The following is a 15,042-nucleotide window of genomic DNA, read 5'->3' on the forward strand; positions in this document are numbered from 1 at the left end:
TGCAGTGCTAGCGTGCAGTGCTAGCGTTCAGTGCTAGCGTGCAGTGCTAGCATTGAGTGTGGGAGTAGAAGAGCAGTGTGAACCAGTCCATCTACAAACTGAGACTTCTGTCAGGCAGATAACCCAAAAAGCTTTGTGATGGAGTTAACATCGTCACTGTGACTAATGTAATCTGAATTTAATGCAGTAATATCTTTGGGGAAAAAAATGTAGTGTGATTACAGGTCACACCCAGTCCTGGCTAACAGCTTACACCTCCTGAAGGTGCTGTGAGGCGGGCAGCTGTGGCTCAGGGTGGGTGGTTTGACCCCGCCACGTGTTGTTTGCTCTCCGTCTGTGATGAGAGCGCTGCACAGTATCGCACGTCTGGGTTTTGGGAGGTTTTCACTCTGATTAGCAAAGAAACGGCTGAAGTGAAGCTAATGAGGTGTTTTTATCTGTGAAGCCAAGAACACAGAGGTGAGGTTAGTCCTGCTGTGTTAATAGTGGTTCAGATCGTGTGTGTATAATATTCACACAGTAAGGTTAAAGTCTTATTAACATTAAGTTTTTTATATTAAATCAGCAGATAAAGAGATCTCCCATTCGTCAGCGGTGTGCGTGTGTGTCTCTAATCGTCATGTACGTGAACACGTAACGCTCTTTTAACGGAGGAAGTCGTGTTCTTCTTCTCTCGATGTTTTCCTGCAATGAGCCCATTCGCTGCATTAACTCTGACACGTGTGCTGGAGCTGGAATACAATGCATGAAGCTAATGAGCTGTAGCCTACGTCCCTCCCATTAACTCCCATTATCAGCGCCGCTGGGACAAACAACACATATTTATCTTTTGAAAGCATTGAAGCCACCTACCAGAACAATTATCGGACACATATGGAGGGCGAGGGATGACGCCCAATTAGACAAATTGGTTTGTTTTTATTAGCGGGTTCAGTTTCACTCAAATTTATGGCTAACGAGGGAGTAGAGTCCGTAATGTGCAGTGACAGAGGGACTTAACGAGCCCGTGCCTTCGCTGCACCTGTGCTGACTCCACCATCGCCACGGCCGGATGAAGCAGCCGAGAGGACGGCGAGGAAGAAGGAAGGAACCAAACATCACAGTGAAACATACGACTCGGGCTTTCTTCAAGCATAAAGTTTAGACATTCCTGCAAAAAGCCTGTTCACAGTTATGTGTTTGGTGCCATGAAAGCATCGGACGACAACACGCGATGTTAATCCAGAGCCTCGATGCTTCATGTCACCATCACTTATTCACTGAAGACCAGGCCTGCAACGATGTCGACGTATTTGAAACCACGTCTTGTGTTTTTGTAACAGGAAGCTGTGGGGGCAGTATCGCCTCGTCTGCGCTCAATACCAACAAAGAAGAATGCAGCGTGAATGGCACTGTGCCAGAAACGTTTTTAAACTTCTGTAAATAACTTGGTCTATAATATGTGAAATGTCAAATGTATCCCTCATGAAAGATGTCGAGTCTTCTTGAGTCACAAACAACATTTCTGCCAGTTTGTAGCAGCGACGTTGGTTTATCCAGTAAAATGTCTGTCAGAGTCATGTGACCCACAGGCAGCTGGGAAATACAACAAGTATCACAACAGTTCTGTCAAAGTATCTGAAGTGGACAAAAGGAGCGCATGGGTATAATGTCGGTAACACAGAGTTACAAAGATACTTGAAAACAGGTCATTTTAACATAGAACCGCCGGTTCACTAAAGTCTGTTTCCCAACATGAGTAAAGACGTCACACATAAAAACACACCGAGTAACAACACCAGCAAAGCAGGAGGACGGAAGGAACGAATGGAAACTGAGATTTTACAAAATGTGAAAGAATTTCACAGAAATCAAACAAACTCGGTGCAGACTGTGCAAAGTGGAGCTTTCCCTGCACGACCGCTCGACCGCAGTGCACGAGCGTTTAAACGCCGCCGCCCTGGAGCTGTGACGGCGCCTCTGGTGGCTCCGTTTTACAGCGGTGGTGCGTCACGTTGATACCATGTTTATGTTTGTGTTTACAGTAAACAGGAGCAGCTCCACTGGGTTTTTTTTGCTCACATTAATATGACTTCAGGTAGTTAGTCTGTGGGTTGGAGCGTATCAATAACTAATTATGTAAATAATTAGTTAAACAGGATAAGTGGTGTTGAACACCACACCATCTGAGAAACTATCACTATGACAACGTTTCCTTCGAGGCGGAAGGAAACGTTGTAGCAGAAATTTGAAGTTGTTGAAGGAAAGTAAAAACTTTTGATGAATGGATGAGAACAAACTGGGGCCAGCGCAAGCCCTTTTAGCCACGCCCCTTTACCTACATGACAGGAAGTCACCTTTCAGTGAGAGAAATCGGCGCGCACACAGGAGCGACTAAATAAATGCAGTTCTATGAGTTTCTGATTGATGTATTCCCGCCTTTTCTTGTACATTTGGTGTCTCCTCTGCTGATTCCATCAGACGTTAAATTTCCTGCAGCCATAAATCAGCTTCACTCCTTTTACATGTGTCGTATATCTAGCAGCAGAGTAAACAGGCAGCCCTTCAGCTTATACCAAAACATAATTTAACACCAGAGCGTGCTGGAAACTGCTTCCTGCATGACTGTGGTGATATTTATCATTTTCAGAGAGGTAATCATATGTTTTTTTTGCTGATGTGAGTGTCGTCGAGTATTCCTGCTGTAGAGAAAACAGTAATTGTGCTGAGTGCCACTCGTCGCCGGCTCTGTCGGATCTGAATGAATCACCCGGTGACTCACGTTGTATCATCGCGCTGCGAGTTAAGGACCTCGGCTCAGAATGAAGCCGCACAGGTAGGAGAGGAGGAGGGCTTAGCGCCCAGGTTCAGGAGGAGACGTTGAACTGCTCGACATGAACGAGCTCCATTCAAAGCCAAAGAAATGCCGTCGCTCGGCCCAGGTCAGACGCACACTCATTATGCTGTGGAGCATGAAGCTGTGACTGCTGTGTAGCACCATCCTCACAGTCAGACAACGTCCAAATATCTCAGTAATCCGGTACCAGCTGATGGTTTTCACCTGTGCGTGGATCTACGCAGACTGTACCGTGTGAACGTGTGCGTCACGTTGTTCTGACCGACTGCGTCCAGCATCTGACCCGGATCCTTGTGACGCTCCCTCGCTGTGGGTGTTCCCGATCTGTCTGAAGGGAAAAGGCTTTGCTGCTTTCTGTGGCTCACAACTCTTGGACACAGAAGTATCGGAAAAGCATCTCTGACCTATATTCACTGAAGTACGGCAGGCAGAGTGCCGATTCCTTAAAGTGACACCGCATTGGCCACGCTGCATCCATCTTTTATTGCGTCTGCGTGCAGGGAGGACGGACAGTTTCTTTCAGGTCAAAACAAATCGGGCAGGTGTGATTGGCAGGTAGCAGCCGCAGCGTGGAGGCTTTCATCGCACAGGAAGCTCCAGTTTCCTGAGACTGCACGAACAGAGGTTTGATGTCGGCTGACTTTGTTGCGTGTCGCTGGGAGAACTGGCCCTGTAGCGAACGACCACGAGTAACGAATACGAATGAGCGGCTTCGCCAGTATGAGGCAGCGCTGCAGTGAAAACACGATCCTGTGGCGTTATTACAGCTTCTGGTATTGAAGCTGCGCAGGGCTCGTTGTCCATCATCACAGCAGGATGCTCCGCTTCATTAGAGCTGCTAATGTCATCACCAATGGTGAGACTAATGAGTCATTAACATGAATTTATTGTTTTTAATGAAGTGAGAGACTATAACATACCATTAAGAATACCAACACCTGGACCTTAGTCCATCAGCCTGAGTCGAGGTTCCCCGAAGAATGAGCTGCTTTCAGACACGAAAGAAAATCCCTATGACGGCGTCCCCGGCACACAGGCGGACCTTTTCAGTGCCTGTTGGACTCCACCACAGTCATCCGCTAGCAGGGGCGAGGAGGATGAGGGATGGGAGTCAGCGTGTCCAAGTCTGACGCCGTGGTTCCCTGAGAGGTGGAGCTGGAGCTCTGAGGTGAGCAGGTGTCCTGCCGTCCCATCGCCAGCAGCAGAAAGGAACCTCCTCTGTGCTCAGTTAAACTTTGAGGCAACCCGTGTAGCCCACGAACTTGATGGAGAGAGATTATAAATCTGATCTGGGAGTGAAGTGGAAACCATCCCTGTGGGAAAAAACCACATTGCTGCCACTGCAACATGATGTCATGATGACCAACATCAAGGTCAAGACTCAGACTGTTGGACTGGAAGTGGAGCAGCAACAGAAACAATAAGAAAGCTCAGTGAGCCGTCACTTTAATTCTGCTTTGGTGGAAATGTGCAGGAAATGAGCTGTAAGTAATAAATGATTTCAGACTGTCGGTGCGGGTCAGGGTTGGTTTGAGTCTAAATATGGAACGATGGCACTTTTACAGCTGTGACTCTTCTGCTTCAGCGTCCTCACCTTGCAATACAAAAGACTCTCAAATGGAAATACTGTCTCGGTATTTTCCGGTTTGCTGTTCCAACCAGGTGAAAGTGATGGTTGATGATGATCTGATGGATGTTACGAGGTTACGTCCTGAATGAAGCAGCAGAGAAACAATCAGGTTTCCCCTCCTCGTCTCTTCTGCTGCTCGTCCTAATAATCCAAGACCCCGGGGAGGGAGAGGCTTCCCACCTCATTTCGGGGCCTTTGTGCCTCCTCTCAGCCTGTCGCAGCTGCTTGCCGAGCCTCTTTCTCCTCGCCATCTTTGCTGAGCATAAAGGAATTGCCGCGTTCGACTGGGCCCTCGGAGACGCGCGTGGGTTCATCTATTACGGCCAGAACATCTCCTATGGGCATGGACGGCGCTCGTGCTCTGCTCTGTGTTAGCGGCTGCAGCTGTGGATTAAACAGCTTTGTTTCAGCTTGTTGGTAGTGATGACACATCGGCACACGTTGGGGCTCACATCTATTTAGTTCAGTGCTTCTGAGTGGTTTTTCATCCCCAGGCTTAAACTGAGCAAATTAACTGTCACCACAGGGCAGACTTCTTCAAACACAGACTTAAGCTAAACACTTGTTCCTGTGTTTTCCTTCAATATGTACAGTCGGTACCTCAGTGGATCTACAGGACAGTGAAGACCTGGTGGTTACAAGTACATTTCCTTTCTCAGTTTTCCTTTCATCTGTCATCATAACCTCCAAACAGGTCCGAGGCCGGCAAAGCATCGACTGAAAAGTCGCCATTCTGTAACCAGAAGGTGAAAAACCTTTAGATTCATAAACTTAATCAAAGTCAGGAAGGCACAAAAACCATTAAAGTAATGATACCCTGGTGGTCAGTGTAGGTACTGCTGGTGGGCCACAAGAAAATGAATCCACAATAAATGCATGAAAATGTTAAATGAATAGCAGAGAATGATAATTAATAGAGTTAAAATGTTGGACTGTAGTTCAAAACAGACGTACTGAGAATCAGCCTGTTTGTTTTATTCTGTAATAATTTCATACATTTTCGTATCGTGAATATTCTTAAAGTACACAGAGCTGGGTGCATATTCGATGAATTTTTGCTAAATGTTCAGGGGTCTGTGGCATAAATATATAAAAATGGAAATTACCATTAATACCATCTTATGATGTTGAATATTTGAAATTGAAGTAATAAAACACAGATGTTGGATTATTCCTAATTTATCCAGAATCAAACAGAAAAATGACTCTCTTAGTCTCAGTTACGGTTGCAGTGATGTGTACAGACAGTGTAATCCAGCTGATATTGCAGTAAATCTAAAAACGTCGGCCCACTTGGCGTGCACCAAAGGAAGCGAGGTTTTGAAATTGAGATGGCCGGGGATCATCTGACGCAAGGTGTGGCTGTTTCAAAGGCAATGCTGTCTGTACCAGTTTCAAAATAAAAGCCTTGTAGTGTTTCACTGCAGAGAAACCCTCATTTCACATGTCCGCTCTTAGCTTTTATCCAGTTTTCACTGAGCAGCCTTTACATGTGCTGTGAGATCTGCCTCAGCCGTTTAAACTGAATGTGCACCGAGCTTCCTCAGAGCCCACAAGTACAAAAAAGAGAAATAAATAAATAAAAACGAAAAGGAAAAATTGGTTGGATTAACCAGTAAAATCAGTAAAATCAGTAAAATCAAGTTTAAAGCAGATTCTGCAGACAGGAAATCACATTCAGGTGTTTTTATCTGGTTTCCTGCTGTGTGGTGATGCCTGTATGTGAGGAACAGTGCAACCACAGGTAGGTCCACCTGTCAAAGAGGCCACACCCCTAATAATGTAAAACCTTAAGCCTTAACACAGTGTAAACAGGTGAAGTATGAAGGGAGACGTGATCTCTATAAACATGTTAATTTTAACATGGGGACTGACTCACTGCTGCCTCTGCTGGATGTCAGAGGACCTGCGGCTGACGATCTCTGATTTTCACACGCACTAACTTCCTGTGAAGATTAGCGAGGAGGTTGGATGGTTCAGGGCTGTGGCCGACCAGCTGATGTGAAAAACATTAAAACATTATTTAAGCCGCTGGCTCCTCCTGACAAAGCCAATCAGAGTCTGCCAGTGTCCACAGCACTGTGAGCGGCGAGCGCCGCGGCGGGCGGCCGGAGGTGATTTGTTGCCTCTTGGCCGTCAGGGAGCCTCCTGCCAGTTTACAGCAGTAAAAAGTCACCGTGGTATTTATGGTGCATTGTTTTCAAATTACTCTCAGTCAAAGGTATAAAAAAGCAGAGAGAGGTCACTGCTGTGTTCGGTCTTCTTCTGCACTGGAGGGCCTCGAGATGCTTGTTTCCATGGATACCATTCAGCTATAACCAGCACATGTAGTGCCAGTTAATTACAGTTCAATACATTGGTTTCATAGTGGAATAATGAACAATTAATTAGTCTAATGCTGGAATATATCAGCAGTAAAAGTACACAAGTTTTACCAGCTTCCTGTAGTGAACGCGTGTCAGATCAGTTCCTGCTGTAGTGCAATTAAAGGATATTCGAGCATCACGCACGAATGCTTGAAGTATAAAGGCCACGAGGGTGAGGAAAGTGTGTCCTCACACCGCTCTGCGCTGGTGTTTGTGTCAGCTCAACAAGCTGCTCGTCATCCGTCCTCCAGGAGTCAAAGATCTCCGGACACGAGGGGCGGGGCCGGAGATCTGCCTCTCACTTCTAGCAGGCGATGTTTTCCTGGCAGAGTGAAGGCGGAAGCAGATTGATGTGCTGCCAGCTCGCCCGCTTGTCGAGTCAAGGTCGTTTCAGTGAGACTGTCCGCCGCTCGTGCAGCTCGTCACGACTGACCCGCTGCTGCTGCTTCACCACCGCTGGGAAAACTCATTTCAGCTCAGTGTGTCAAACATCTGGGCCCCGATACCCCAAAGCGTCCGGACGCCAGCATGACGGCGACAGATTGACTTTGTCCCGCCTCCTGCATGAGGTTCTAACCTTTCAGCATCCAATGATCTGTTTGGGTTCGCTTCACATCGAAGCTTTATGTCATAGGTGTCAAACTCTGGCCCGTGGGCCAAATTTGGCCCGCAGCCTAATTACATTTGGCCCGCGAAGCCATACCAAATGACTATCAGAGCTGGCCTACTGGTATTATACAGCTAATATATATATTGTTTAGTATTAAGCTTTGCTTGTTCCATATTCAGTTTTTCAGCTAAACTTGTCCATAAGAAAAGATTCATTCTTATATCTGGAGGAACAAATATATTTCAATAAATATTAACGTTAGCCCGCGACTTTGTTCCAGTTTTGAATTTTGGCCCACTGTGTATTTGAGTTTGACACCCCTGCTTTATGTGGACATTTGAACACTTTTTACCAGTTAGGAGCATTTTTATTTACTAATGTTTATGTTTTTGGCAGACGAAAGAACAGATGACCATTAACATCACGTGTGTTACTACGAACATCTCAGACGTGACGAGTAGAGCAGGGCGATATGGCCAAAAATATTTATCATGATATATATTTGAAAATTTGCGATAACGATATAACTGACGATATAATTGATGCGAGACAAAATACAACTCCACAACATTACTAGTGCAAAAAGACAACCTTCCATTTATTTTCACTTAAACAAGAAGCTGGTTTTTATGTACATTAAAGCTATATAAAATGTAACAGTGCAAATGCAAATTCCTTGCTGAAAGTTTAACCAAAAGGCATTTCCAGTAGAAATGGGCTGACATATCCTGAGCATAACCATGTATAATATCCACTGAAGTTAAAAAGAGGTGCTTTGCAACATTAAACTGCAGTGTGCAGTACGTATTTTTCGGACCATAAGGTGCACGGGATTATAAGGCACATTAAGCGAAACAAAGCAGTCAGATAAATCAAACTTTATTAAACTCATTCTTCTTGCTTCCTCCACTTCTGTACCATTGATTCATTAATGTTGAATTCTCTGGCAGCTGCTCTATTCCCATGTTGTTGCAGTATATTAATGACTAACCTCGTATTGTGGATGGATTATCTCAGTTGTTCTCCTGACTGAAGTTTGGTCCGTTTACAGCATCCTGCCATGCGATTGCATTTGTCTCTAACCATGAAGAACCTTCACGTTAACTTTTATAAGTGGAAAAGTGTTAGTGTTCGTCCTCCAGCTTCACTGTTTATATTATGCTAACATAGCTGTGTCGCTAGCGATCACGTAGCACATCATTATATACCAGCTAGCCCAACTTCAGTAACCCTACAAACGTCACTGCTGTTTAGTTTCCTGTCTTCATTTATGTTGGAAGTGATAGCAGAGCTGTACGTTTGAATTTTTTCAGAAATCTCTCAGTCAGAACATGCTATATCATGCTTAGGTAACTAGCGAAACTAGCGAGCTAACTTCCGCTAGCTTCCTGCTAACTTCTAACTCCGTTAAATGTAATAACTTTTGTTTTCATGGATGCCTGGAAGTTAAACTTCATAGTTACACCTGGTAAAGCAGCAATGCTGATCGTTTTATTAAAGATGAAAGAATTTAGACAGGTTTTAACTCTCAGTGATGCTGCAGTGTTGTTTGACCTGAAGCATACGGGGTTTAGGACCCAGATTACTCCCAGATTTAAGAGCATCTTAGTCCGACAATAACGACGGCCGCTTGCATGTTCTGCAAAAAAATGTGCTTTGCCGTGTATCTGACGGACAAACACCAAACCAGTTCCACATCACTGAAGTTGCACCATTTTTACAAACCAATTCTGGTTCATCTGTTTCACTCAACAATCGGCCATGTGCGTATGAAAACAAAGACACTGCGCATGCGCGTTTTACTCGTATTCTATCGCGATATTTCATTTTCCTATCGTTGCCTAACATTATACCGGTATTACCGTGAACGGTATAATATGGCCCAGCCCTAATGACGAGCACAGCTGCTCCAGAAGGAAGGCCACTGGGCACGAGCTCACAAAGGTGGTGCCCTGTACCTGCACCCTGCATGGATGCTGGTGGATGTTCAGAGCAAACACCAAACTGTGCTTTCCAACCAAGGACTTACGCTTCTCTGTAGGGACGCTCCTGAGCAGAGCCTAATGCTGAGTGTGTATTTAAAAACTGTTCTGCATGAATCAAAGTGTACGTTAAACATTGAACATCCACACCTCCTGATGTGGGTACACGTGTCAGTGTCTCTGACACGGCGGCAGGCGAGCGTTCGTCCAGCAGAACATCAGCTCTCTGTTTAGCGTTGGATCGTGAGATGTTAAAGCTGTTGTAAATTAATAAACTATCAGGTCAGTATTTCTGGCGACTACATCCGTACCCAGCAGCTGGACTGATGGTCCATCCCTCCAAGTGCACTGGCCTGGAAGTTCCTGTAATGGAAACCTTTCACTGAAAAGGTCAAAGGTGGGATAACCACAGTCTGTGTTACTCTTCTGAGGAACGTTCTGTGAGAAACGACGTCCTCGCAGGCCCGCCGTCCTCGCAGGCCCGCCGTCCCCGCAGGCCCGCCGTCCTCGCAGGCCCGGCGTCCTCGCCATTAGCTGAGCTGTTTTGGATTCACCGTGGGAGGAATGAAAGCAGCCAGCGTTCAGCGCTCAGCTGCCAGCTCGGCTCAACCCGCTTCACTGATTCACTGAAGCTCTTTGGCCCAGGGTACACAGCTGCTCTGCTTCCTGCTTCTTTTATTGTTGTCCACTTCTTCTGTGCTGAACCACACCAACCCTGCCCTCAGCAGTGGAGAGAAGCTGTAATCTGCGGATCAATACGGCGCACCGGAGACTTTAAACCCTCTCACGGCCGCCTCTGAATTTGTGCTCGTCGATCTGCACGGAGGATGCCGAACGAGGAATGAAAAGAGCACGGCAGAAGCCATTGTCTTCTTTTTTATTACTCCCAACAGATATGCAGAACAATCGCGGAGGACCGAGCCCCGGCTACGTGCTCTAATTAATGATTTCATTATTTCTGAGAGTGGCTGCGCCTCCGTCTGAAGCCCCGGTTTCTTCTTTGTCTCGCTCGCTCATTACACAGTGATGTCATTATAATTTCACCTCTTTCTTCGTCTGCTGCTCTTTCTTTCTTCTTACATAAGAGCCGCAGTTTGATGCTGCACAACAGACACTGAAAGCACCGAGGTTAAATTGAACCAACCGTGCAAACATGGATGCAGCCTTATAGGAATGCACTCATTCACTGTGCCTGCATTGATTCGTCTTGATCGTGTTACTGCGATGATGATCAAAAAGGATCAAAAGTGAATCAATCTCGCTGGCGTGATTCGGCCCTGCGGACGCGACGCCTCGCCGCTTCATCGGGCAGGATTACTCGTCTAACTGGAGAGTAATCTGTTGTGACCTCTGCTCTCACTGCCTTTGCAGGGCACTGTGCAGCATTTTACATTTTTCTGTAATAACTGGCCTGAAAACGTTCACGGTCACAGGGCTTCCTGATCAAGCAGGAAAACAAATGCACACTGCAGGAAGGGACGTGCTCCACTCTTTGTGTAAACACATGAAAACTGGTTTGCAGGATAATTCAGGTTTGAAATGCTGTTGGTTCATTTCCAGATTTGTACTTTTCTCCTGGACCGAACGACGGCAGCTTTGCACGAGTCACAGTTCAAAGAATAATCCTCCTTCATCTCACTCTGAGCCTGCAGCCCATCATCATCCTCATCCTGCAGTTCCTGGATATGTGTGAATGCAGCGAGACGGTGCACTGGTCCACAGACGTGTGGGAGTCATTCCTCAGACCGTGTCATCCTAACATGATTATTGGTGTTGTCCTTATTCAGGACTGGAAATGATTGTTTTACAAAAATACAAAAAAAATGTTGTGCTGACTCATGTCTCAGATTTTACTATAAAAACATGGATTCAGTTTTTTGACTTGTGGTGTGATGCATTCAAACACGCGATGCTGACCAACGTTTGCATGTAAATGCAGAATAAACACATCTGATTTGCTGTAGGCGAACAGGAAGATGAATATCGCGTTACAGTTGTTGTGTGTCCTGGTCCTGCTGTGCATGTAATCAGATTACACGGCGTTATCCCGCTGACACCCAGACAGACAAACGGCTGAATGTAAAGCTGAGTCTCAGCGATGGATTTGAGTGGTGGTGTTTGATTTATTGGTAAACTGTGTGTCTGAGTTACACTCACCTGTGCAGAGTCAGCCAGGTGAGCGCATCAGGAGGAGGCGTGGCTTTTGTTGCCCAACTTAAATTATGGATGTTAATTATTTACGTTAAACAAAGTGTGAATTTGTGTAAAGAGTAAATATTCAGTGAGTCTGTGCGTTTATTATTTTATCCAACTTGAACAGCTGCAGCTCATAAACTCATATTTGTCTCAGCCATGAATACCTGGTTAGCATCACAGGTTCTAGCATCTGTTAACCCAAATCTACTAACTGGTGAAGAATCCACTGACATGTTTTAATGATTGTTTTGGGGGTGCTGATAACGTCTGTGAACCAGCGCCGCTGCAGCAACCTCGTCTCTGTAACGTCGTCCACGCTGCGAGGGCGCGGCGGCTGTGAACTTCTTCATTACACGTGTATGATTTTACAAAAGACTGTGATAAGACCGCGCTGTTCCAACCAGTTAATTCCACACTCGGATCTGTTTGTTGTCTCTTCAGCTGCAATCACGGCTGACACGCAGCCGCCATAATTACACACCTGCTCTGTCTGTCATCGCTTCACCTCGTTATATCATCCTCGCCGGAGGCTCAGCTCCGTCACACTGCTGCTTCTTCTACATGACTTATTCTTCACGCTGCAGAGAAGCGTGCGAGGCAAAGCTCTGACACAACAGGAAGTTAGCTAGCCTAACCGCACAACACTGATGTCAGATGTTCACACCAGCTGCACACCTGAGTGTCAGCACCAAGCTCACCTGGACGCCAGAGCCGGGCCCGTCGTTTAGATTTTCATGGATGGTTCATCACACAGGATTGGAGGCGGCGTAGAGTCGAGGAAGGCGGATTTTGGGAGAAGCGACACGGTCCGGTCACACAGAGTTACAGCGCGAGGAAGAAATCGACATTAGACCTGAAAAGAATGACTGAAGCTGCTCGGTGTGGTTCACACGGTCATCATTGCTGACGTCCATCCGTCACGTTTCTTCAGGCTTGTGTGTGTGCTGGAGGCGGGGCACACCTGGACGGGTCACAGAAAACAAAAACCCGTTCAAACGTAGAGTAAATGTGTCGTATTTGAGCTGTTGCTGGCGCACAGCCTGGCGCTGTTGTGTCAGCGATGATCGACGACGCCCTGACCTTTTCTCGTCGTTACGAGATCTCGTTAGTATCCGACGGCTTTGTCTCGTTCGTGCCGTCAGAATTATGTAACGTCCTCGTTTGGGGGGCAGCGCGGGCGCTGGAAGTGTTTGTGGGCCCGACAGGAAGTGGGCCCACAAAATATTTGAAGAATAAAGGAAAATAAATGATTAAAGAAGAAACAGTCAGAGCTCAAAGTCTGAATATTTTTATTATTGTTTTTATTTAATTTCTACATGTTTTGTTTCTTTTTAAACAAGATCAAATGAAATGACATCTTAACTCGTCGTGTGGTCATTTCCACGTGCTGACGTCACACACGGATGTCTTAAATCACACACCTGATTCACCTGAAGGCATTTATAAGGTAAAGCCCGACAATAACGCAGGACAGAGACGCGAGGGGAGGAGTCCCAGGCGCCGACCGCCGGCTCGCTCTGTGCTACAGCATCGCGTGAACCAATCAGCATTTCTACCTCATAAGACTTTCTGACATTTTTCCATGAAGCTGGCCGTGACGACCTCGCTGCATGTGAGCACGCCACACTCTGACAGAGAGAAACGTGGCAGAGATGGACTCTTACTATTGGATACGAAGGTTAAACAGTAACGTTTAAAATATTTATATTTATTTAGAGATTAAAGGAAAGGATGTGAGTGAGAACTGCTGGGGATAAATAATCCTTCATGGAGGATGTTCTGAGTCCTAAAAACATTTGGACGGTTTTCTGGGCGACGTCCGAGTGTGGAGTCGTTAGTCTGCCAAAGAAACCCTGGAGGACGCAAAGAAATGACTCTGTTTCCAGAGGATTTACATCCATGTGCGGCGCGGACGTTGTTTTAAAGAGTCTCTCACATATTAAGTGAGAGACTTAATATGTGACATATTAAGTGTGCTTCTCACAGCCGAGGACGTCCAATAAACGACCGCCGGCATCGATTCTCAGAGCAGATGTGACATTTTCCAGGAGCGGACGTCTCGCTCGGGAGCAGAAGGCTATTTGAGCTGAACGGTGCCAAAGTGCGAGCTCATCTTCGCTCGTCTCAGAAATGTGTGAGCGCAGTTCGTGCAGGGCCGCTGGTTTAATCCACACGTCCATCTGCAGCCACGTGGCCGTGAAGGACTCGATGCTGACCTTTGAACCCAATATGACTGCAATCCGTTCACCAGAAAACAGAAAACGGGCGTCATCGTGATCCCAGCTCCTCCCAGAAACTCTGAAGGAGCAAACGTTGGAGCCGCCGCGCTGCACAAACACAGACTGCTACCTGTGGAGTGAACAAAGTGTCTGGAATCAGCCTTAATCACAGTTTCAGGAGCTTCAGAGGAACAGAGAGCAGCAGGCCGATGTTACACCTGTGATCCAGACGCACCAACATTAACGCGTGGACCATGAAACACGTCACAGAAATGAGCCGTGTGCCTGCTGTTTGTGCTGCTCTGGTTACTCTGTGCTGATGACAGTTTCCTTTGCCTTTAAATCTGCTGGAATGGGCACATTTTGTATCGTTCAGAAACATTTTGTTAGGCTCCAGTTTGTCACGTGTGACGGTTTGACACCTTCACTGTTCAGGAGATGTTCAGGGACAAACTTGGAAGACGTAAAAATACCAAAACTGCTCATTTACATGTGCACTCAAATAAAAACATGCAAGAGACACAAACAGCAAATAGAAGTGATGCATCGGGTCAAGTTAGAGTGATCAGAGTTATTCCATTTGTCCCTCACAGCCCTGCTACGGTGGCCCTGCAGGGCCAATCCCTGAGTGATGCTTTTTTTTCTGTAATTAATCGCATTACTGGATCAATGGTTGCAATTACATTTTGTCAACTTTATATTTAAGCTGCTTACATTTATATGTAAGCTTGTAACTGACATTTATGCAATTTAATGAAGAAAATGCAGAATAAACAAAGAGTGCTAAATGCTTAAATTCAGAGTATTTGAATCGTTTATGTGAATCTTTTGGCACAGGCTCTCCTGTGAAATACAACTTTTAAAAAACCTATATACTACACTGAAAAAAAGGGACTGGCCATCTCTTGGATTTATGTAAGCATCTTGCATGTATTTAACACAATTGCCTCATGTTTTAAAGTTAAATGTAACTATATAGTGTAAAAACTACATGATATGCAGAAAGGGTGTATTAAATTGTTCATATCATGTTCAGGTGAAGTAAGTCAATAAGATAGCAACGTTAAATCTCGTGAAACCACGCGTGATTTCATCTCGCGGGCTTTGGATCGTGGTTTAAAAAAGGCATCCATCTCAGTCAAGTCGAGCAGCCAACTCTACATTTTTGGTATGTCTTGATTTTTTGAATTAATATTTACCATA

At 45.8% G+C, this 15,042-nt stretch overlaps 1 protein-coding gene across 1 annotated transcript in view; it reads left to right on the forward strand.

Moving 5' to 3' along the window:
- Positions 1-15,042, forward strand: part of grm7 (glutamate metabotropic receptor 7) — a 160,295-nt gene that overhangs the window by 6,497 nt on the left and 138,756 nt on the right. The window lies entirely within an intron of this gene.

This window comes from Rhamphochromis longiceps, linkage group LG5 (genome assembly GCF_057381845.1).
Source record: "Rhamphochromis longiceps isolate RC_006_pf linkage group LG5, R_longiceps_female_GT1.1, whole genome shotgun sequence".
Classification (NCBI taxonomy): Eukaryota; Metazoa; Chordata; class Actinopteri; order Cichliformes; family Cichlidae; genus Rhamphochromis; species Rhamphochromis longiceps.